General features: G+C 44.4%; 1 protein-coding gene across 5 annotated transcripts in view; it reads right to left on the bottom strand.

Moving 5' to 3' along the window:
* The window catches only part of TMEM135 (transmembrane protein 135), a 414,783-nt gene that overhangs the window by 128,434 nt on the left and 262,013 nt on the right, over positions 1-24,336 (bottom strand). The gene's annotated exons all lie outside the window — the stretch shown is intronic.

Raw genomic sequence — 24,336 nt, forward strand, 5'->3', positions numbered from 1 at the left:
CTACAATTAGATAATATGGGAAAGGTAATCTGAGGCTGGAGTGTTTGCCTCTCTCACTAGCGTTAGCATGTGGACTGAAGCAGAATCTGTATCTGATGAATTTTTACTTCTCCAAACACCTAATACCATAGTTCATGCACACTAAACTTTTACAAGATTAAATATTTGTTGAATTAAGTCATTTCTACAGGGAGAAAAAATGTGACCAATAGAGGATGAGCTGAATTGTATCAATGAAAAAAATATTCTCTGCAAAATCCAAGTTGTCACAGTGCTGGTGAGTGTGTAGGGAAATACATAGTTAGTGGCCATATAAATGTGTTCACCCTCTTTTTAGAACAATTTGAGAATATTACCAAAGCCTTACCACATACACCCTTTGACCCAGCAATTCAACTTCTGAAAATTTATTATACAAATAAATGTATGTATATGCAAAACTAACAATGTGCACAGATATTTGCTGTCTATTAATAGGGGAGTGAATAAGTAAATGGCATTACTTTCATTTATTTGGAATATAATGCAGCCATTACTATGTCATTGACATGAATCAAAATGTAGCAGATGTATATGTGCTGACATGGAAAGATCTTCAAGGTCAATTGGTACTTGGGGGGAAGAAAATCATGAAGATATTGAACAGTATGTTTAGAATAATGTGTATCTTACTGTGCAAAAGTAAACACAGAGATATGATAGTTCCTGAAAGAATGTACAAAAGGCAGCTGAGAGTAGTTAAAGATCCCGATGACAGATCAACATTTCCTTCTTCTCTCACTGTTTGAATTTTTATTCTTTGTATAGTTTCTGTCATAATTAAAAAGTTAAGAACAGAACAACAAAGGCAAAGAACATTAGTGGTCTTTAGCTCCAAAGGAGAAATGACAGACGAGTTGCTGGAGGGCACACAGCTCTTTGGTGGTAGAGATGAAACCTAGGACTAGTCCTCTGACTCCTAGTTCAGATCCTTACTCAAGTTCGACATGTCTACTAGCTACCGTTTATTGAGCACTCAATTTGTACTATGTGCAAGTCATTATACTCCGCACCTTATAGAGAGGAGCTCCAATTCTTACAAGAAACCTGAAAGGTAGGAGTTGAAAGTGTTATGCCATTCACCCTTTGGGACCTTTTTATAGCATTGAGCAGATTGCCATGTTAGGGTAAGCGGCCTGGAGTATGACACATATATTATCTCTGCCATCTCTGTTACCTTACAGAGGTAGGTATTATTTCCATTTTATAGATATGGAAAGCACACACCTTGCTCCACACACCACATTCATCTGGTATGTGGTGAACCTGGGATTCCAACCCAAGTCTGCCCAACTCCCAAGCCCCTCTTCTTGGTACTACTTCATATTCTATATCTTGAGACTATAAATACTCTGAGAACTTGATTTAAAATTTTGCTTGTTATAATAACTTGCCAGTTAGCTATCGCCAGAAAATCAGTAGCATTGTTTCTCTACGTATTGACATCCATTCAAAAATCATACATCTCATTGCCCAACTTTATCATCTAGTTCTTTCATCACACATTCTATTCTGATTCCTGAGCCAAAATCTTCTGAAACCAGTATTGCTTGCCAACATATAAGCCCTTGTTTGCCGCAGAAAAATAAATCCTAAAAGCACTTCATGTTCTAAACCCAATTCTGGCTGTCCAGAGTTACTTCTCTTTTGGAAGGGATTACAAAAATCACAAAGTAAAAGCCTTAGTGCTACAAAATAATTACTATTCATCTGCCACAATAATTACTATATTCGGTGATTTACAATTACAATTCATTTATAATCGGGCTCCACATAGCTCCCAGTGATAGTTATTCTAGTTTCAAGACTTAAAATTCAACTCAACTATGTTCATTAACATTATGAAAACACATGGCTCTAATCATACATACTAAGTACTAGTGGGAGCCAAGGTCTCAACTTCTTGAACCTACATTTTACTGTTTTCTATCTTTGGGCCTGGAATCATGCCATATAACTACACTTTATTTTCATCCAGATTTTTATATGATAAAAAAAAATTTCTAGACATGGTTAAATGTCTGCTTTGTCTAGCATGTATCTCTCATCTCAAGCAGAGATATAAATAATGAATTTCTCATGAGAGTTGCACAATATCAATACTTTAACAGTTATATTGGGACATAATTAACACACAATAAACACATGTTTAGAGTAAAATTTGATAAATTTTGTCACATATAACATACCTGTAAAATTATGAGAATCAAAATAAAAACCACTGACCTAGTCAAACCACTTATTCTTCAGGTATAAGAAACAAAGATCCAGAGAGGGGAAATGTCTTGCTCAACACCACAGGTTGTTTGTTCAATCAACACAGATGTCAATTAACAAGGATGTATACAGTGATGACTATGTGCCTTTATTGGACACACTCTGGAGCTTCAGAGAAATAAGAACTAGTCAGAGCACAAGGTGCCAACCTTCCTCCTGGTGCTCCTTCCTCTTCACAGCGCCTCAAAGGAAAAGTAGAAAAGATGCCTCCAAGACAATGACCAGGAGGGGCAACAGGAGGGATCTGGAATGGGTAAAATTGAAGATAGCTCGATAAATCTTCTAAGTCATTTTTATAAGGGGTAGCCCTGGGATGCCTAGCAGCATGTTTTGTCCATAGGAGGCCTAGGAGCTCAGTAAGCAGAACATTTTATATCCACATAAATGAAATGGAACTTGTAAAACAGAGTAAGACCGATGGAATTAAAGGAGATGGGCAGGCTTGGGATGGGAAAGCACAGGATAGGATCTAATGAAATGAAATGAAATCAGCTCCACGGTGAGTGGGCAGGAACCTATGTTCATCCATCCACATTCTCACGTCCCCCTCTTGCAGCAAGGAAGCTAGCAGCATGCTGTGACAAATGATGCCACACACCATCTCGGCCTTTCAGCCTGATGTAATAACCCACTGGGTCTACTGGTCCCAACCAGAAAGTCCAGGACCTCCTAAAATAGAAGAGGGCACCTGAGTCCAAGGAAAGAGAAACACTGAGCCCATTGTATCTCACCCACAGAAACACAAATTAGAATTAGAAATTCAACCTGCTTTCCCCATGCCCCCCCAAAAGTTTCTAAGCATTTTCTGAGGACAATTATGTGGATGAATATGGTATTTTTTCCTTAAAGAAAACAGGCCGATTAATACTTCTCTTGAAAATAGAAGGGTGTGAAAAAAACGGTCCCGGATGGTGTCTGGGATCTCGTCCAGTTTCATCCTGAGCTGAGACTGTGGACAGCACTGCGGCCTGTCTCTGCCCCAGACCTTCATGATCCTGCAGCCTGAGGCTGTGATTCATCATCACCTCACCAAGCGTTTGCTCCACGCTCACTGCAAAGCTCCCAGTACCTTCTTGCTGCTGCGTCAAGGACTAGAGCAGCTTTATGCAGGGTGATCATCCCCACCAGCGCAGAGGGCGATGGGCAGCGTGCCTGGGCCTAGCGGCTGAGTCATGGCTCTTTCAGATCAGGTTGCCTCTACTGCAGTTCTCATGGCCGCTGTTCAGATCCTGCTTAACTCAGAATGTGCCCACTGGGGTTAAAATTGTGTGGCAGACACAGGCTTTGACAGCCACTCTCCTTTCACCATCTACATTCATGGGTCAGCTCTCTCCCCAGCCTGACCTCCTTGCCTTGCTTTGGGCCCAGGAAGCTCCTCCTGATGCCTACCAGGGGTCAGAAGAACTACACACTTTGGCAAAGCCTGCAAAGACACCTGAAAGATGTGGACAAGCCAGCTGGTCAACAAGTCAGCCTTCAGATGTGGCCCGGCCTAGGGCATAACCTCCTGCCTTACTACTAAATACGGCTGGTCCTGGGCAATAGTAGGAAGCAAAACACTTGATGTAAATGACCTACCATCTTCCATCAAAGTATAACCCTCAGGTATCCTATCAAACTATAAGGACATTTAAAAAAAAACAGCTATAGGTCCTTTGATAAGCCTGCCATCAGAGATGGGGTCTTTGTCTCCTCCCCTTCAATCTGGGCAGGTTTGTGACTTATTTATAACCAATAGAATGTTGTAGAATGGAGGTTGGAGACTTTTGAGGCTTAGTTAAAAAAGGAGATACAGCTTCTGCCTCGATCACTGGGACACTCAGTTTTGGAGCCGCGAAACAATGTAAGAAATTCAACTTCCTTGAGGCCACCATGTTGTTAGAAAGTCCAGGTCACATGGAGAAGCCACTTGTAAGTGTTCTAATCAACAGTACCAGCTAAGGTCCAAGCTGATTGCCAGCATCAGCTGTCAGCCATGGATGAAAGTGAAGGTGCCTTCACAGGAGTCCAGCCCAGCCATAGAGACATCTGTATCCATTTATAGGGCGAGAGAAGGCATTTTCACGGGCCTTTTCTGGAATTCCTGACCCATGCACTCCATGGGCACAATCAAGTGTTGTTGGTGAGCCAGCAGGTGGACATCATCCAGGAGCCCGTTAGACATGTAGGATTTCAGGCTTCCCCCAGGATCCACTAAGTCAAAGTCTACATTTTAACAAGACCCCCAGGTGGTTCCTATATACACTGAAATTTAAGAAGCACAGCGATCTAGTGGAGATCATAGAAGACTGGCTTTTACTGCCCTCTAATTAGAATGGTGCGAATTTCAACACTGACCAAATTTGACTGAATTCCCTCCTGTCGGTCAGCCAGAATGAGAAAAAGCTTTTTTTTTTTTTTTTAAATTAGTTCTCTTTTGAGCAAGGCATTCCCTTTGGCTGATCCTTAATCTATATAAATGAATTAGGTTTCAGATGAAATATAAAACATGAGGTACATTAGCACCACTGACTGGTTGATGAACCATCAATTCATTCATCAGATCTGAGAATGAGAAATGTTTTAAGCTACTAAGTTTTGCTTTGATTTATTAGCAGCAAAAGTAATCGGGACAGTGTGACATAGTGTCTAAAGTCACACAAGCCTACATTTAAATCCCAGCTCAATCCCCTAAGTGAAGTTAGCAAGCTACTCACTGAGCCTGTTTCTGATCTGTAAAGTAGTGATAATAAAATCTCTAATAGAGGTTTTTGTGAAAAACTAACTAGTGTGTGTAGAAACAGTGCTTCTCCAACAGGCATTTTGTTCCCTCTTGCCCCTGCCACTCATTCCGCCTGAGCTCTGCATTGCCATGGTGCTGACCCCGGTTACAACAGGACCTTACAGCTCCCCTGCCCATTACCCTCTGAAAACATCTGCACTTCTCGGTTCAAGTCCTGAAGAGAGAATCTGATGCTCAGTTCAAGGTCCACTGTGACTGAGAACTGAAGTTACCTCATGTAAACATCATTCTATCCTTTCTGGACTCCAGGGTGGCAGCAGGGTATAAGGGGACACTTCCAAAGAAAGGACAATGATCTTAGCGGATGTCACATACCTGGGGGCGATTGGGGTGGAAATAGCCTAGATAGAATCTAGACTAAAATCCCAAAGAAGCTTAAACAGAACAGAAAAAAACAAGATCCCAATATCCCCCCTCAAGTATGCTTTCTATTTTATGATTTTTCTCCTCTTTTGTGGAAACTGTCTTTGTATATGAAATGTAGATCTTATTTTATGACTCTCAGACTCAAGCCTGGGTTTGAATGCCAGCTCTGTGTCCCCTGGGCTTCCTTTTCTTTATCAGTCAAATGAAAGTTGGTGTAACAAAATGATGTCTTTTCCTCCTACTCCCTAGAATAATGAGGGCCTGCTCTGTGCCAGCCACTGTGCTCGGCACTCGAGACACTGTCTGTGCCCAGAAAAGCTGGGATAATTGCAGGGGAAATAGACTAGTTAAAACAAATAACTATTCGACCACAGAGTTTCTCAAACTATGATCAGATGACTCCCCATAACACAGGGTAGAACAATGGGACTCCTCTACTAGGGTACATAAGAATCCTTAAAATGCAGATTCCTAGGTCTTACCCTAGATATACTGAGTCAGAAGCAATGGGGTTGGATCCCAGGAATCTGCATTTTGAGCAAGCCCCCAGGAAATGCCATGAGTGCAATGTTAGAGAACCCCTGCTCTACCTCATGAGAAGTGTCATGGTTGAGGCCTTGCTGTGCCACAGGGAAGAGTGACCCCTGCATAAAGGAGCTAGAGGAGGTTCCTCAAGGAGCAACCTTTGAGTTGAGTCCCAAATGTGTTTGCCAGAAAGAATGAAAATAGGAGAACTCCAGGCAGAGGGAAAAGCAAAAGCCCAGAATCATGACAATCCTGGCAGGCTCTGAGAGGCAGAGACCATCTAACTGGGACACTGAAAGTTTGTAGAAAGAGTGGCAGGGTAAGACTGGAGCCGACTGGGAAGGGCCAAGTATGCAAAGCTTAAAAATACTATAGAAGTTTAAGGGGTCTTTCTCTGACTTACATTTTCTTTTACTATTGTGGGGGAGGAAGAATTTTCCCTCCACCCTTCTAGGTTCTTGGCTGAGAACACCCTGTAATTAAAGACAGATTCACAGGAGAAAAAACAAAACAGAAGTTTACTAACAGGTATACCTTCTGTCTACATGGGAGGGACCCAGGAAAACTGACAAACTGCCAAAAATGGACCCAACCATCACCTTAAATACCATCTCCAGCTAAGGACAGAGGTAGGGTCAAGCCAGTTTGGGGAGGTTATCAGGCAAAGAACAGTAAGCAAGGATAATCCCTGCCTCCTCCATTGATAAGTTCTAAAAATTTAGTCTCTTCTCCCTGGTACAGAGAGAATGACACCCTTACAAATGGAGATTTCCCTTAAAAATTTAAGTGTCTCTTAGAAAAGGGTAACTTCTACTCAGCTTCCAGAACTTCTCCTGTTTCTACTGTTTCTTAAAAATAATCAGCCTAAAATAAGCTTATGCCAAAGAGGCTCATTTTGAGGTAGCAAATTCTGCTCTTTCAATATCACTTCTCCAAAATTCACTTTTCCTACCATTGCCCAGGCCCAAGCTTGCTCATCCAATGCTATTGTTGAAACAATATAGGCACAGATGGCCTGGAGCTGGTAGCATCTAATGCCACTGACAGGAAGGAGAATTGAATGCATCCCAAGATCCGTCAGCTCAAGGGGAAAAGAATCATTCCTTGAGCTCCTCTAGAAAACCTGGGCAGGCTGTGATTTCTCTGGCTGGAGATACTATTCGGGTCCAGCCAAGGTCCAAGAGCTGCTTTGTTTCACTGCCAGTCTGGGGCAGTTGGGATTCTCCAAGAAACTCCCTTCCCAAGCCAGGAACATCAACAGACCCCGAGTCAAACTTCCCTGCTCCCCACTCCCCACCCGGGACCTGGCATTTCCATTGCTGAAGTCCTTCAAATAGCCACATGCAGTTAGGTCAAGGGCCTAACCCCACACCTAGAAATGTTCTTTCTTTTCTTCTCTTAATGTCAATAAGGACAATTTGCTTTGCTTTTAAAATAGTCACCCAAGGTGTGATTGATAGAAAATCACTACTTGTCATTTCCAGCTCCATAGAAAATGCCATTCCATCAAAGGCTTAACTAAGCCCTTCATTTCCCATATTTGCTTCCCCTTGAACCGGGCCTGTCAGCTACCCATTCCAGAAGCAGCAGAGCGCCTGAGTATCCTGCAGTACTCAGAGCAATTCCTCCAGTCTCACGGGTCAGAGTTCCAGGTCCCTCTATTCTCTCTTCATAAAAAGATACCCCTCCTGGAGCTGCGTGTCCCTCTTTAGGTACCAGTTAGAACAGAGTGTGGGCTTAATTTCCTGCTTCTGCACGCCTCCTCTATCCACCGCCTCCACCTGGCAACACCCCAGAAACCCCAGGCTTCCTAAGAGAATCAGGCAATTTTCTGAGGTTCCAACATTTCCGTTCTCACACTTGCAGCTCATAGGATTTTTTAGGATCCTGTATTTAGGGGCTGGCGGAGACAGTTTCACGAAGCCAGCCTGCAGATGTGCATGTTCAAGACCAGGACTGAGCCTGCCAGAGTTCAAGGGAAGAACAGGGCCTTGGAATCAGAATGACCAGGGTTTAAATTCTAGCTCCCCGATACTAGCTGTCTCACCTTAACCAGTGTATTTTCCTTATGAAACCTCAATTTTCTCACTCATATGGAAACAGTGTTAGCATCTGTCCAGTTTTAGCATGAGAGATAAAGTAATTGTGGCAGACATGGTTGGTTGTCATTCTCAATTTTACTACACCATGGCAACTCCTGTGTTAGAGGCTAGGGGGACTTCATCCTCACTTGCCCAGGCTCCCTTTTGGCGAGGGGTGGCCAGGTAATGCAGTTCTGGGCAGTAGGCAGAAGTCTGAGAAGGATTCTGGAAATGTTTGTGCTTTACTAATAAAAGGGATAAGTGAAACTCTCTCCCCCTTTTCTGTTCTTCCCGACTTGAATAAAGATGTGATGTCTGGAACTGCAGGAGCCGTTTTGTGACCAAGAGAATATCAGAGTCATCAGCCCTGACATTAAGATATTGAACCAATGTGGAATCCAAATTTCAGATTTCACATTATGGGAGGCGGGGGAATGCCTCTTTATTTAAAGCCGATCTGCAAGCTGATCTGTTTCTTACTACCAAATGCACTCCTGATATGTGTAAAATAAAATGCTGATGTATATAAAATGCTACAATAGTCACTGGTATTCAATATTTATCAGTTCTACTCTACCCCAGTCACTCCTCATATCTTTTCCTCAAAATGTGAAGTCCTAATCTATACCATTGGATTGCTGCATTACCTGGAATTTGGGCCCAGAATACAGACCCAGGCTGGTTTTCAAAGCCTCTAATCTGTTTCTTCCTCCCACATCCACCTGCATGAATCCCAGTCAATGGCAGTCAAGCCAGTTGGTTATAACCCAGATGTCATACTTGCTCTATCCCGCAAACTCAACTCCCCATTCCTGCCTTCCCTCATTCTCTCCCCCTTCCGTCTTTCAGCCAGAATCTTCTCCACATCATCTCGCTGAGATGACTTTTCTGAGGTGGTCAGTCACAGCCACAAGAGGGAAGAGACTCATGTAATATAAACATAATTGCCCATTTGGCACTGGCAATGGGCAGACAGGAAAACAACTTCTCAAGGGAGCCCTTGGAAAGGAGGGCTACAGAGTTTGGATAACCAGTAATAAAAGACCAAACTCAACAGAACAGCGGCAGAGCAGCCATCAGGGTTAAACTTTGGTTGTGGTGGTCATGAAAATGAAAGAGCTGGAGAACCAACATGACCCTGGGGCTTCCCACAAGGTGGTGAGAAGAGGCACCTAGGGAATGCAGGAGAAAAAGGCGGGGAGCACAAGGCAGGTGGGGGCCACAAGGTCCCTGGACAAAAAAAAGGAGGGAATTGAATTTCCAAGGCTTAGAAGACTTCATGTCCTGCTACATGTCCTGCAGAAGGGGTGGTAGATTACCAGGTGGATGGCCAAAAAAATGATGAAGGATGACAGAATAGGCCACACGGTCCTTCGGGTAGAAATCCTGGGGTGTGGCGGCAGGTGCCATACAGCCCTGACTGGGCTCTTCTTGGGTGAATTGTGACACCTGCTGGTTTACAATGGAGAAAACCCAGGCTTCAAGATTTGGTTACAAGTTGCCTGGTGCCAGTGCAGTGCGAGTAGCTCCCAAATGGACTCGGTTCTTTGCTAGGAAGATATTGTGTGTGTCTGAGATTCTATGGCCAGATGCAGACTCAGCTTCCTACAGCCACAGTTGTTTCTAGAGAGCCGCTGTGGTAGAAAAGTGTCTCAGAGACTCTGCACAAAGAGACCTGATTTAGGTTTTGCCTCCTTGTGGTCTATGGACATTAAGTAAATCACTTCTTCCGTTTTGTTGTTGATCTTTTCAAAATAATTCATTATCTTTAATCTACCTACCTTACAGTTGGATATGTGTAAAGAATCCAATGAGATATGCTTATTGAAGCCACAATTGTGTTTTGGTGTTTGTCAAGCATTGCTTGAGTGCGTGCCATGTACTAACTACCATCACACTGGGGATGTACTCATATGCATACACACATATGTGCACAGTAGTGTACATATGTATGCACATAATGTTGGTGATACAAAAGTGAGTAAACCTCAGTTCTAGTCCAGGAGGAGGGAGAGACATGTAAACCAAAGAATCCTGCTCTTTGCCTCAAACTCTGCTCCCTCAGCTGGTCTTTCAAACCTCAGCTTGAATGCCACCTCCTCTAGGAAGCCTTCCTTCCACGCTGCTCCAACCAAGCCAGGCTACTTGTGACACTCTCAGAGCATGCCCTAACATTTTTCAGGAGCATAGGCCTGAAGTCAGATGGCCACGAATTCAAATTCTAGCATCCCCCCATGAGCTGTGGGACTTTGGGTGAGTCACGTAGCATCACAGACTTGGCATCCTCTTTGGTAAAATGGAGATAACAACACTTATTTCCTAGGGTTTAATAAACATTAAGCAAAATGGGAAAACACTGAGAGGAGTGCCTGACAAATAAATATGCAAGAAATGTCAGTTTTTAATATTGTTTATGAAATTTTCAGTTTAATGTCCATCTCTCCCACCCTATTGATTTTGTTCATGCCACACCTCCTGCACTTATCACAATACCTCAAAACCCAAGTTTTTCCCTAGAAAATGCAAATGTAAGTAATTCCTTCATAGGAGTGTTTTAAAGGCAATTATCTCCTATCAGAGGTAAGGCAGTTAGCATGTTGCCAAACACATAGGTAAGTATTTAATTGATGTTATTACTAATAAAGTAAATAAAGTAAGTATTCAGAAATAATCTAGAAAGGGAAATTACTTTTACCTGAGAACAGGGACGGCCTACCTAGGAGGAAAGATGCCTAAGCAGGGTTTTAAGGGATGAAAGGAGTTATCTAAACAAACCCAGTCCCTGACCTCCAGTCTCATAGAGGACACCTTCTCCCACCGTTCAGAAGAGGACCCGGGAGAAAACAGCCTAATCCAGAATGCCCTGTCAGAGAAGACCTCCAGAAGGTGACCTGGAAGGGTGACATAACCAGGCTTTGAAACCTTAAGATGTTTCATTCAGAAGTAACAGCAGGTGAATGTGAATGCTGGGGAACTGCAGTGTTCCATTGAGTTCAGGCTTTGGGTTCATGGGCAGGACTGGGAAGAGTAGAGCTGAAGAGAGAGGTCAGGAGCCAGGTAATGGAGAACCTTACAAGCCATACTAAGGAATTGGGATTTTATTCAAAAGGCAGTGGGAGTAACTGAATGATTTCAAAACAGGGAGAGAGTGACATGCTCACAGTTGCATTTTAGATAGGTCATTCTAGAAGAATAGTCAGACAGCAGCTGGAGGATTAGTCACAAGGCTTTTAAAAGAGGACAGACAGGCAATGGTGATGGTCTGGCGTAAGGAAGTAGAAGTGATGAGGGGCCTGAGTGAATTAAAAATATAATTAGGAAATAAAATCAACAGGATTTATCGACTAATTTGATGTGGGAAGCAAAAAGGGACAAATGATCCAGAATTTAACTTGGGTTACTAGATAGATTATGGAGCCATTCACTGATTCAAAGAAAAGAAGGAAGTTTATAATGGAAAAGGGCCAGCATGGGTTTGGATGTATTTCATTTGGAGTTTTTAGAGAGCCCATAGTGATTCTCTTCCTGGATATTAAATAACACATCATTTCCTCAGGCCCAGGTCACCTGCGGTTTTTGTGTGTTTTTAATCCTCAGCTGAGGAAATGCTTAGACGGAGGGAGAGAGAGAAACGTCAATGTGACATGTAGTACAAACATGGGTCGGTTGCCTTCCGTACGTGCCCAGAATCAAACCATCAACCTTTCGGTGCACAGGACACTGCTCAGCCAACTGAGCCACTCCAGCTGAGCCACCTGCAGGTTTATAGAGACATCCTAAATCTTTGTTTTTCAGTTCCTACCAACTCACATATTGATCCAGCATCGTCATTGGTTCTCTTCAGCTTCTCAAGAATTTTGTCACATGGTCAAGCTGCCTACCTCCCTTAGCTTTTTCCTGGCCCATCAATCTCTCCAAGAGGCTGACTCAGACTATTAGGCAACAAAGGATGTCTCCAGTCAGCAATTTCATGAATGGAGCTGGAGCTCAGAGCAAAATCTGAGCCAGAGTATACATTTGAGAGTAATCAGCACAGGGTTGGTATAAGGGCAGCACTGAGAATAGATAAACTCACCCATGGGGGTGGCGAGGGGCAAGGAGACTTGGGCACAGCTGAAAATCTGAAGAACTATTAAAAGTACAAGGCAGAGGGAGACCAGCTGGCAAAGGTAACTAGGGAATGGCCTCAGAGCTATGGGAGGAAAACCATGAGAAACTCCAGGGAGGAGGGAATTGAATAAGCAGTGGTCAGAGACATCAAGTGCCACAGAGAAATTAGGACTGAAATCTAAACTGGGAGGTTGTGGGTGCCTGGGTGGTTTCTTTGGTGGGAGCAGTTGAAGATAAAGTGAGGAAGTGGAGATATTTTGAAAGACAACTTTCAAGAAATTTGTCTGTGGAAGAGAAAGAGATGGAACAGTAGCTAAATTTAGCTAAAGGTAGAAAGTATTTGGGGTTTTGCTGAACATTTGTGAGTATGCTGAAGCGGCATGTAGTCAAGTGCGTGGAGCTCAAGTTCTAGAGCCAGACTCGCTGAGCTCAAGTCCCAGCTCCACACAGAAGCTGTGACCTTAAGTACATTCCCCAACCTCTAAGGATCCCATTTTGCTCATCTGTAAGATGGAGATAATACTAACTACATAGAGTTTTGAGCATTAAATACGTTACAAGATGTCAAGTGCTTGGATAGCGCCTGACCCATTGTAAACAATAAATATTGGCTGCTTTTGTTGTTGATATTCCTATTTTATAATAAGAAAGCCATTAAAAGAAGACAGTGAAGATCCAGGAAAGGTGAGGAAGTGGTGATGGAGCCAAGTTCCAAGGAGGCAGGAGATGGAGCAGAGCACCGAGGGAGGCGGCCTCGGACAGGAGCAGGGGCCCCCCTCCTTGCCCGAGTCGGAGGACAGCACCAAGGGGGTTCAGATCGTCTTAGGCAAGCAGGGTACAGAAAGGTGAGAGCCTCGATTTTTCTGTGAAGTACGAAACAAGGTCATTTGCTGAGAACGAAGAAGGAAGTGATGAGATGGGGAGAGGGTTGGCATCAGAAGAGCGAGTGGGAACATCTGATGCTGCTCCTGTGGAGAGTGAACACAAGCTGTGGAGAACAGAGGTTCTGGAAGGGGGTCCGAGACTCCCCAGAGCACCGCTGCCTGAATTCCATGGCTCAATCGACAGCCTGGGGAGGAACGGAGATGACTCTTGGTCAGGTTGCTCCACGGTTGAGACTTTGGTGAGAGGCTGTGACCAACAGGTAAAGGGACAAAGACATTGAGAGTAGTAAGAGGTGGACCAGGAAGCAAGAGCCAAGGATTGGCCATGATCAGGTGGCTGGTTGAAGAAAATAAAAGTGAAACTTACTGATGTCAAGAAGGCCGCACATGAAAAAGAAAGCCCCACTCAGGACACATAGGAAACCAGATCAGAGAGAGAGGAAGTGGAGAAACTTATCAGAATGTGCAAACCCCATAAGAGAATAGTTTTATTGTCAAGTACTGTAGGAAAAAAATCGATTTTTATTTGAACACACTTATTAGGTAGCAATCTAATGGTTCATGCAAGCTGGTCCCAAGGAACGTACTCTGCAACTGTTTAAATTTAGAGTGCATGATGTTGCTCTAGGTGATCACTCTATAAATGTGAAATGATAAATTGCATTTCTCTAAAATGACATTTTTATATAAAATGTCCTATTACTCAATTCATTTCACCACCTCCCCCTCAACTCCCATGCATTGCCACATGGAGCCTTGTTTCTTTCTCTTGTGATGAAAAGCATTCAGCAAGTTTGTACAGAGTATCTGCTATGCGCCAGGCTGTGTTAGGTGCTGGACTTAGATTTGTGTTAGTCAAACAGTGTCCAAGCACTTAACACACTCCAGGCCTTGTACTGTGTATGCACTTTTCAAGCCTCATCCCATTCAAACATCAATAATGAGTAGGTCCCGTTTCAGGTGGGGCTCAGTCAGAGAAACAGAACTATGACAAATATAGAAAGGGGTTTGTACATGGTTTTGACCTCATTCAGCTATGGGAGCTGGTTATCTTCACATCTGATGCCAGGGTGGGAAGTCCTTAGGGAAGGTGGTCAGGAAGGGAAGATGGATATAAGATGGGGGAGAGCAAGAATGAATTGGAATCCATAAGGATGGACTGGTCAATCCATGAGGATGGACTGAAATCATGTAAGAACTTGTTTCTGATCTTGGTGATGAGCATCCTGTAGAAGCCAGGGCCTTGTTCTACAGCTAAATAGACATACCTGTGCCCTGGGGTCAGAGAAGCCAGAGGGGGAGCCAGCAGAGGGTAGAGCCATTGCAGACCTGGTCACTACCTCCCACCAGCCAGGTGAGCCTGTAGGTACGTGATAATGAATGTAAACTACAAAACAACTGCAGCTTACTTGAACTTTGCAAGTCTCCCACTAGAATCTCTGTTGGAGCCCATTCTGGCCAGAAACCTACAGGAGAGGGGATTCCGGGAGCTGGCGTTCAGCCAGCCAAGTTTCCACACTGCAAAGCCACCACAGATCTTACTCAAACAACAGTAGTTATTAGGCACAGTCATCATCCAAATTTCAACAAAGGCATAAACTGAGGCTCTATTCTCAGAAACTCATGCTCTGAGCAGACAGATAGACACACACAGCATTCTTTGCTTCTACTCAGGGAAGTTCAAATGGATGGCAGACAACAAAACAGCTCGAACCCTTTGGCCCCCAACTTGGCTGCACATGGTGGGCATAAGATCTAAGACCGAGGAGCTTTTTAGATGCCTAAGTAAGAAGTGTGAGACCTGACAAAGAAAATGTATTGGCCACAAAATATAAGAAGAAAACTTAAAATTCAAAGTAATGTGCATTTAATTATATGTTGACACATTTTTTACTTATCTTCAAGATAAGTCTTACTACACAAGATTTTAAATAAATTTTATATCATGCAAGATTTAGATGGCTTAGTGTGTTTGATATAATGTAAGATGAGAACACCAAAACTAAGATTGCCCACAGCCTCCCAATTTCTTCTGGACAAAGAAAAATGGGGGGGAGGGCAGATGTTAAAACCTATTTTGGAGGCCACATTTGGAGCAGATACGATAGTCCTGTGTTCTTCGGCAATTTGGAATCGCAGATGTGGAGAGAAAAGCAAAACTATTACCTTATCTTCGCTAGAGTTCTATAGAAAATTGAAGCCAAGACGGGCAGCCTTGGTCTTGGCACACTGCCCACCGTGCTGATGTGTTGGGAGCATTTTAAACATATCACTGCAGGTGGCTGAATGAGAACAGAACCCAGAAACGTACTGATTAAATTTAGCAGCAGATTGAATTGCACTCACCAAGACATTTGCCTCTGCCGGTTCCCTCCTCCTCTCAGCTCAGGCTGCAGGATGCCTAATCACAGAAGGCAGCCTTCTAGCAAATTCAATTAGCCAGAGAGAGACTCGCGTGACTTAATGGATAAGAGAAATGGAAAGAGACAGAACTTCTCAGAAATGGCCGTGAGCAGTGTAGCTGGGGGACAGCACTGCACCAGATAAAGCTCATCCTGGGGGCCAGGTGTCCCCCGGTGCAGCAGCTCCCCACCCCGGGCTGCGGGAGAGGGGAGCAGGGAGCTGAGACAGAACCAGACACTCCTGCCTTTGCGGGACTTCCCAAGGAGGCATAAGCTCCAGCGTCCTGATCTTTGTGGATACACAGCACTTGCTCTGAATACTGAAATACTCTCAAACGGTGGTCACGGACTGAGCATTTACCGAGGGTCAGGCACGGTGCTCCACCAGTTGACCCTGTGTTCACAACACTTGCTCTTAGCCACTGTGAGGATCAGCTAACCTCCCATGACCTAGGATCATCACCCTACCACCACCACCTCCTAGATGCTCACGGCTTCCCCAAGACGAGGGCACCTACAGAGTTCCAATGCCCACATCAAGGAGGAAGTTGGTACCTCCCCCGCCCCCCTTCCAGACGCCCATCCTCTAAGATATAACGATAGATGCCTATTTGACTTGTCTCTGGGGTATGCCGACCTCATTCCTCTTATCTAAAATGCCTGCTGTCTCTCCTGAGACCTCAGACAGGGCTTACATGTTGATCTTGAAGTGAATTGAATTGAAACATATCGAGAGATAGTATTAGTTGAGAGTGTTGTTAAGAGTGTGGTCTTTGGAGCTCTATGGCTTGAGTTTGAATTCCTGCCTTATTTATGGTCTCAAATGTATGGTCTTTTGCAAGTATTACAATCCCTTTTACTCTCAGTTTTCTCATCTTTAGAATAGACATAATAGTAGTACCTACTTCACACGGGATGTTGTAAGGAACAACAACATATATAAAATGATTAGTATAATATGCACCACGTAGTCCACACTCAACAAATATTAGCAGTTTCTCTTATGGCTGGGCAATGGATCAGACATTATCCCCAACTTTTAGTAGGTCACAGTTCAATGAGGGGAGCAGATGTTGAAATATATAATCCTAATACAATAGGATGAGTACTGGAAGTCCAGATATCCAGTGGTCCACAGCCTCCTTTCTGTCCCCAAGCTCCTGAGGAATGAGTTCCCACGGTAATGCTCACTACAGCGCTAGCCTGGGTGATGATTACCAGGAAGGGGGAAAAGGGAGGTCACCCTATGTCTCATTTCTCACTTTCTAACCTGTCCAAATTACCCAAGTGACTGATAACATGATATACATTATAGCCCATTGCTTCTTTCAACAAATGTTTATTAAACACAAATGTGCAAGACCCTGTCTTAGGCACTGCATAGTGCTTCCAACCTGGGCAGAAAGACAGCATTGCGTAAAAAATTGCAAGTGTGCTATGCATCAGAAAGTGGATATGTTGGGCTGAGAGGTTAAAATTTCCTGAAGGACATTAGATCACAGTGCATTAGGAGTCAGTTCAGAGAAGGGCATTAGGAGCCTTAAAAGCATGTTTGTGAAAATAAAGAGACCTCGCCCCAAATTATAATCCATACTATCCTTAAAACTCGGATCTATAAGCAGATGCAAAGTCCCTTACATTGTAGATGGAGAATAGAATTCTAGCCCATTCTTAAGAATTTAAAAAACTATCTCATGAATAAAACTAACAAGTAAGATCCTAAAGTATACAATTATAATTTATAGCCTTTATTAGGGAAAAGGAAAAGAGTAGGTAGTTATAATAGGTAAGAATATAGCTATAAACAGTTACGAGTAATTTGAAACAGCAGTAAAAATATAAAACACACATGTCGGCAGATGTATCCTGTATCTTCCATCTCTTCCTCTCTGTCCCTAGAATTTCTCTTATAGTTGACAATGAACACTCTTTTCTCATGAATTATCAAATTATAAGCCATTATATATTCACTCTTAATATAATGAACCAAAAAACTAATTAAATAAAGCTGCCACCTTGCTTTTCCTCCTACATCTAACCTGCCTGCCCTGAGCAGCCACTGCCATTTAGATTCCAGTCGTGTCTTTCTGGCTGTCTCTACTGTCTCCTAAGAAATACCATCTGGGGCCGTCATAGCCTCCCCCACCGTCTGGGAGATTAATGGACCCGTCGCAGCACGGGTCACAGGCAGCCTGGCGAGGAGGCTTTTCACGGTCCCCACGTTACTTAGAAAGGGAGAGAGAAAGAATTTAAACAGAAAAGTCTACAAATAAATTTGAATTAGACAAAAGTGGGAGCTGAATATACAAAGGAACAATCTTGATACTGTGTATCAAAGAGCATCCTTTATACCGTGAGGACAGGGTGACAAGGTGCCCAGGGAAATGACAGCACCTCCCCAACAGCATGGACTGGCATTTAGGAAGGTCAAGGCCATGCGCTGGTATCAGGGCCACGGGCCAGCGGAAGCAGTCAAGGCCGTAAGGGCTTTAGAATCATGCAGACCCGAGTTTGGAACCCAGCTTTACTACTTAGTAGCTGTGTATCCTTGTACGGTGACCTCTCTGAGCCTCGTTTTTAATCTGAAAAGAGGAGAGGAATAATAGCTAACACATAGGGTGGTGGTGAAGATTAAAAATGATTTATTCAAGCCAATGAATCTTGAGTCAAAAAATCCCAACTCAAACTACTTTAAGCCAAGAAAAAAAAAAAAGTATGCATCATCTAACTAGGAAGCCCAAGGGAAGAATAGGCCTCAGGGCCTCAAGCAACAGTGTCAAGACTGTTTTCTCCTGTGTGTTGACCCCATTCTGGCCCACTGCAGATGGCTTTCCTCCGCGTAGCAAGAAGAGAGGAGAAATGGCCACAGGCCGCTAATCCGCTGGCAGAGAACCTCGCCTGCCCAGCCTCTGCATAGGATTCCCCCAAAGTACTTCAATTGGTCCAGCTGGGCCCTGTGCTCATCCCTGTAACAGCCACTGTGGCCAGGGCTGTGGGGTACTGGGATGGGCAGGCCGAGTCTCAAGCACACCCTGATGACAGTCCTGGATTCCAATCAGCCCAAAGCATGAACAACTTTAATCTCTTGGTCTTTCCTCATTTGAAAAGTGGAGCTATCCTCATACTGAGATAAGAAGAATCTGAATCCGGTACTGAGAAACAATATCTCCCATTGGCACTTCAAACTGCTCAATAAATGTGAAGATGTTTATCTGTCAGCATTTCCATTGTCAAATAATCACCACCCAGGAACCAAACAGATCAAAAGGTAGGTGCCTTTTATTCTGCACCATTCTTTAATGTATATGTATATTATTTCATTCATTTATTCATTCATCCTTTATTGAGCGTTTGCTATGTGCCAGACACTGTGCTAAGCACTCCGTGTGCATCATATTAGTCCTCATGATAAACTTATAAGGTACTATTATTAACCCCACTGCACAGTAAGAAAACAGAAGCTCAGAGAGGTTAAGTAACTTGCTTAATATTTCACAGACTTGGACTTGAGCACAGGTCAAACCAAGGGTCATGCTCTTAACTACTAGGAAACACTTGGTAGAGGCGTGAGCAAAACATGACATAAGAAAACAGTGATTAATCTTGTCCTGGGGAAGTCTCCAAGGGTAAGTTAGAAATTGCCCAGCAGGGAATATGGGAAAAGGCCCCTGAGGCAGAGGGAAGATGTTTGCAAAGACGCTATGCGATATTAGGGGCAAATGCTATTCTACGTTTCACGACGAAGTCCAGTGAAGCCTAACAAACTACTGAAGAGGGCAGTTTAAATTAATGAAAGGTCTGAACTATGTTCATTCATGAACAAAATTAAATGCAGTCTTATTGCATTTAATATGCTTACAAACACAAAATTACACCGCCCCTCCATCTGTCTGCCTGCCTCTTTCTCTCTCTCTCTGCCTGTCACACACACACACACACACACACAGAAATTTTAAAACTTTGCCAAAAATCTGCCTGTCTAGTTCTAAAGCAAACCATTTTTGGCCCTTGACATTAGTGAACAGCCCAACCTTTCCTTAATTATCTTATTGGGATTACACGCCCTTTCTCTTTCTGAATTTCCTCAACCACCTTTCCCAGCCTAATTATTCAAAGGTTACTGCTATATCTGTTAATCTGCTAATGAAGATCAACATAAGATATCACCCACTTCAGATAACATAAATGAAGTTTAATTTTCATTAAAATCGTTTTTAAATAAAAGGTGACAATTATTGCCTTTGGGGGGGGGGGCGGGGATCAGAGTAAAGGTTGAAATAATCCTGGGAAGTAAAGTAGAAAGACCGAATTTCCTCTTTCCCATGATCAACTGCTTCTCCAACACCTCAGCAAACAGTGTCACCATCCACCCGGGTGATCAAGTAGGAAACTGAGGCCACATTATATATCCCTCATACCCCTCATTTTCTCTCCCCCTCTCTTCATGCAATCTCCATGCTCTGGGAATTCTGCCTCCTTGGTATTTTTGACACTCCCTCCCCCACCCTTCCCCCTGTCACTTCATCAATTCAGGATTCATAGCCTCCCTCCTCCCTGCTCTGGTCTTACTGCCTCCCAGTGCTCCCAAGTGTCCCTCAACACTGGCAAGAGTCACTGGTCCAAGCAAGGCTAACCAGAGTCCTTCCCTGAACTGTGACACAGATGCTGAAAAATTAAACACCTTCTCATGTCCTCTGCCATGTGGGAAAGGCTGCAGGAATGGGCGAGGCTAAGGCCAACATTCCAAAAGGAGAGATAAGCAGAGAGCAATGGCAAGTCTTGGCAATGTCAGCTCCTTGGTCCTCATGCCTTGTCTGATTCCTTACAGTTACCCTGATATCTTTATCAACTACAGAAGACAGTAAATTACTTTTCTGCTTAAAAATGAACAGAATGCTAATTGTGTCCATCCCTACATCTTCACTAAATCCCCATTGCTTTGAGGGTGAAGTCCAAGCTTGTAAATTAAGCCCTTAATACCATGCCTTCCGCCTGCCACCTCCAGTCTTATCTCACCATGCCCCCTCGCCACATTCAAAGTCCAAAGCCGCATTTATGCTGAGCTGTGTTTTATTGTTGCTGCTATCACTGACAATTATTGGTGGTGGTGGTGGTGCACTGACTTCACTGCACTTTCTTTCGGTGCTAGGCCTCTGCACTCCACATAACCATGCTTTTCTGCTGAGCTAAATTATATCAGTCCTTCAGAAGGCTCCTGCCTGACCAAAGCCCCTTGTCTATGCACCTTTCGTCTCTAAACACAGCTCCACTGGAACAAAATAAACACACTGCTTTGAAAATCTGCTTACCTTCCAGCCTTCCCCATTCAATGAAAGCAGGGAAGGGCTGTTTCTTTCATCTCCATAACACAGCTTTGGTTCATAAACGGGCCCCCCCCCCCACACAGGGCAAGGAGAGACTGAAGAAAAAAGCAGACTATGCCAGACTGGTAGGTGGCAGGTTTAATACTCAAAGCTTGTTCTTGGCGGCTAGAAAATAGATCACACCCACCAGCCAGAATCTTAAAGTTTATATAGAGGCCTTAACTGGTTCAGTCCCATATGCCATCCACATGGTCTCAGCAACACCTGACTCCCCCAGGCTACCCACACGTGGTGCTAGTTTCTCTAGTCCCCTAACGGCGGCAGCCTTTTCGCCTCCCTTTCCCAGGTATTCCACCTCTTAGCGTCCCAATGAGGCTTTGTCACAAGCACGTGGACCTTAACCTGCAGCAGTTTTCGCCCTCCTAGCTTTGCAAAATAGCACCCTCGAGTCTCCAACTTCCAGTCCCGCTCCCCCACCCTGTCTGCCAGCCCTGGAGCTGGCAGAGCGGTGGACACCGCACATCGTTCTCTAACCTCAGCTCTTCTTTCTGACTCAAGCGTCAGCCTCTAGCTGGGTACCGGTGGCCGGCCAAGCCACCCCTGCGGGAGCCAGCCCACTGCCGCAGCCACTGGCGTTCCTTCTTTGCCACAGTGCTCCATGCACAGCTCCTCAAAGAAATGCACTGTACCAGCCGGCGACTTCAGGGCGCCCCCCTCCTCAGGCAGGGGCCCGCAAGCATGTAACATGCAGGCCACCCCTCCCCCACATGGAGGTCAATGGCCAACCGATGATTTCCCCCAGGAATGCCTCTTTCCCGAGGCCCCCTTCTCTGGTCCCCTGGGACAAGTGGCCCCAGGACACGTAGAGCGAGGAGGGCCTGAAGAGAGAGGAAGGCCATTCCAGGTCGGTAGGTGGCAGGGGGAACAGGCAAGGGAACTTACATGGGAGGCTCATCCCTGGTGGCGGCAAGACCACTAACTACAGCTCCACACCCGCTCGAGTGGGAAGAGTTTATATAGAGGCCTTAAGTGGGGTCAGCCACGTACTCACTCCAGATGGTCCCAATAACACATGACGCCCTCAAGGCTACATCCTTCAAACGGCTCCAGCTGGGGGGACGGTGGGCCGAACGTACATTTCAAAAACAGGGGAGTGGGTGAGGAGCTCCACTGCCTGGGTTCAGCCGGCGGGTCGTCCAGCGGTCACGTCCTCTCGATGACCTCCCCTAACACATAGCACTTGGAACACATGGCCCCGTAGTCAGCAATGTTTGCTGAATGAATACCCTGAGATACTTCAGTTCAGACATTTTGGAAATTATATTGTACCACCTGGTTTTAGAAAATCTCCTAATTTATGCAAGGCAGGAATGTCCCCCCTCTTCACTGGTGACTGTAATAGGTACATATTCAACCTATATGAAAGATTTTCTTGTGATTGAGCTGATTCTCTTAAATAGTTTAAGGTTAGCTTTTAATTACATCCTGCCATGCAACTAGTGCTTTAATAAATGTAAGGAAACCCCTCTGCATATCAACAGAGGTAGTTCATTAATTCTGTTTCGTTCAAGCATTTTTGTGCTCTAACAGTCAGATGGCTATGGGGGATGTCACTTCCATAAGCTTGTCAACTGGAGAATGCTGAGCAGTTACTTGAATACCTTGTGAGGGCCTCCTGTTTCAAGAGGGGGTTTTTAATGATTTCCAAAGGCAAGCTAGTTCCCTGGCATCTTCTCAAGGTTCTCTGCATTCATTCTTTCATTCCCCTTCCCAAAAGCACTAGTCATGGGGGCTGAGTGCTTTCTCATGCTGTTTCCCCTCATTTTCCATGCAGCCTGCACCCACCCCTTTCCTCCAATTGAAATGCTGTCCTCCTTTCAAACCTCATTCCAGAAATCCCCTCTTCCAGGAAGCCTGCCCAGACTTGGCCGGCATTTGGTCTGAATCTGTCAAAACATACTCACTGTGGTGCATTAAACATAAAGTTAGACATAATTTAAGCCAGCTCATGACCTCAGTGAAATGAGTGTATTCTCGGTATTTACCTCCTTGAATTGTAAAAGAAAGAGCCCTGAACTACCCGGCTGAATAGTTCTGCAAATTACAGCATCACTCTGGGCCTCAATTTCTGCAGCTATAAAATGGAGACGATATTGCCTACCTTGCAGGTAGTAAAGGGGAGTCAGTGGTTTAACACAGGCGAAAGTTCATCACCTGGTGACTGGCATGGGGCTCAATCACTGTTCAAACAGCTCCTTATGGCCATTATATGTGGGACTAAAAAGGCCATCTGACTGTCACACTAAAGAGGACAACTGATAGTCACACTCAATTCTCCTTTGACCAGATTCCCTGCCCAGGGGTTTTCAGTCAGGCTGTGCATCCAAATCAACGAGGAAAGGATTTTCAAATGACAAATTCTGGGCCCTGCTGGGTCAGACCCTCCAGGATTAGAGCTGTGAATCACGGACGTATATTAATTGCTCACCAGTTGATGCTGATTAGTAGCCGGTATTGAGAACATCCAAACAACTGAAAGCAGAGGCACCTCTTCACCTGACCAGATTACCAGACAGGAGGAGATTCCAGACCCACTCATTCCCTGCCTGCTGGAATGGAGACATGAGCAATCAGGGGAGTAATTGGCTAGAGAAGGGGAAGCTCCCCTAGCTGCAGGCAGCTGGAGAATCAGCTCAGCCAGGTGCCAGGAATAGAGAAGGACAGCTCTTGCCTTTCTGATTAAAAGCAATCACCTCAGCAGGGATGTGATAAAAAAGACAAGCGTGTTTGGTGCAGGCACTCGAGAGCTGGCTCTACGCCAAGCCCATAGCATCTGCTTAGAAAGGGGGCAAGTGAGGCATTGCAGTGAGGCCCATAAGGCCTTGCTTGCTTCCACCTACAGAGCCCTACTATGTACTGTGTGCCAAGCTGCTAACAGCACCATCACTGAATCTTCACAACAGCCCCGTTAGACAAGCATTGTTATCCTCACTTCACAGGGGGGAAACTGAGACACAGCAAGCTTAAATGACCTTTGTAGATGCAGCAAGGCTGGGCTGCATGGGAGATCTGCCTGATTCTGAGCTCTGTCCTTGAGAGTTTGGGGACTATGTGTTGTTATTTCAATTCTATGAGCCTCCATTTGTTCATGTAAGATAATGAAAATTTCACTGCTTAGAAGAGTGAGATAAGAGATTAGGAAGGACACGGGGCCATCAGGAGATGGTAGCTGGTATTGTTAGTTAACACTGCTAAAGGGTCCCTCTGAAAATCCTACCACAGGATAGATGGGGTCCCAGGAGCAGGTGTAGGGATTTGCAGAAGGGATTTGAAAGCTAAATTGAACTCTAAGATCATGGCTGTTTGAGATTAATTGTATACTTACTGGCAACACACTTTGTTGTACTTTTGTCTTTTTTAGTAACTCTTAGAAAGTGATTAAAAATGTGTTCCTAAGTGAAAAAGGCCCTCAAATGAGAGAGAAATCAGTTATTTAAAGTTGAAAAGGTAGGTCATTTTGTGATGAGATGATACACGTATAGAAAA

The sequence above is a fragment of the Miniopterus schreibersii genome (assembly GCF_964146895.1).
Source record: "Miniopterus schreibersii genome assembly, chromosome: 12".
Classification (NCBI taxonomy): Eukaryota; Metazoa; Chordata; class Mammalia; order Chiroptera; family Miniopteridae; genus Miniopterus; species Miniopterus schreibersii.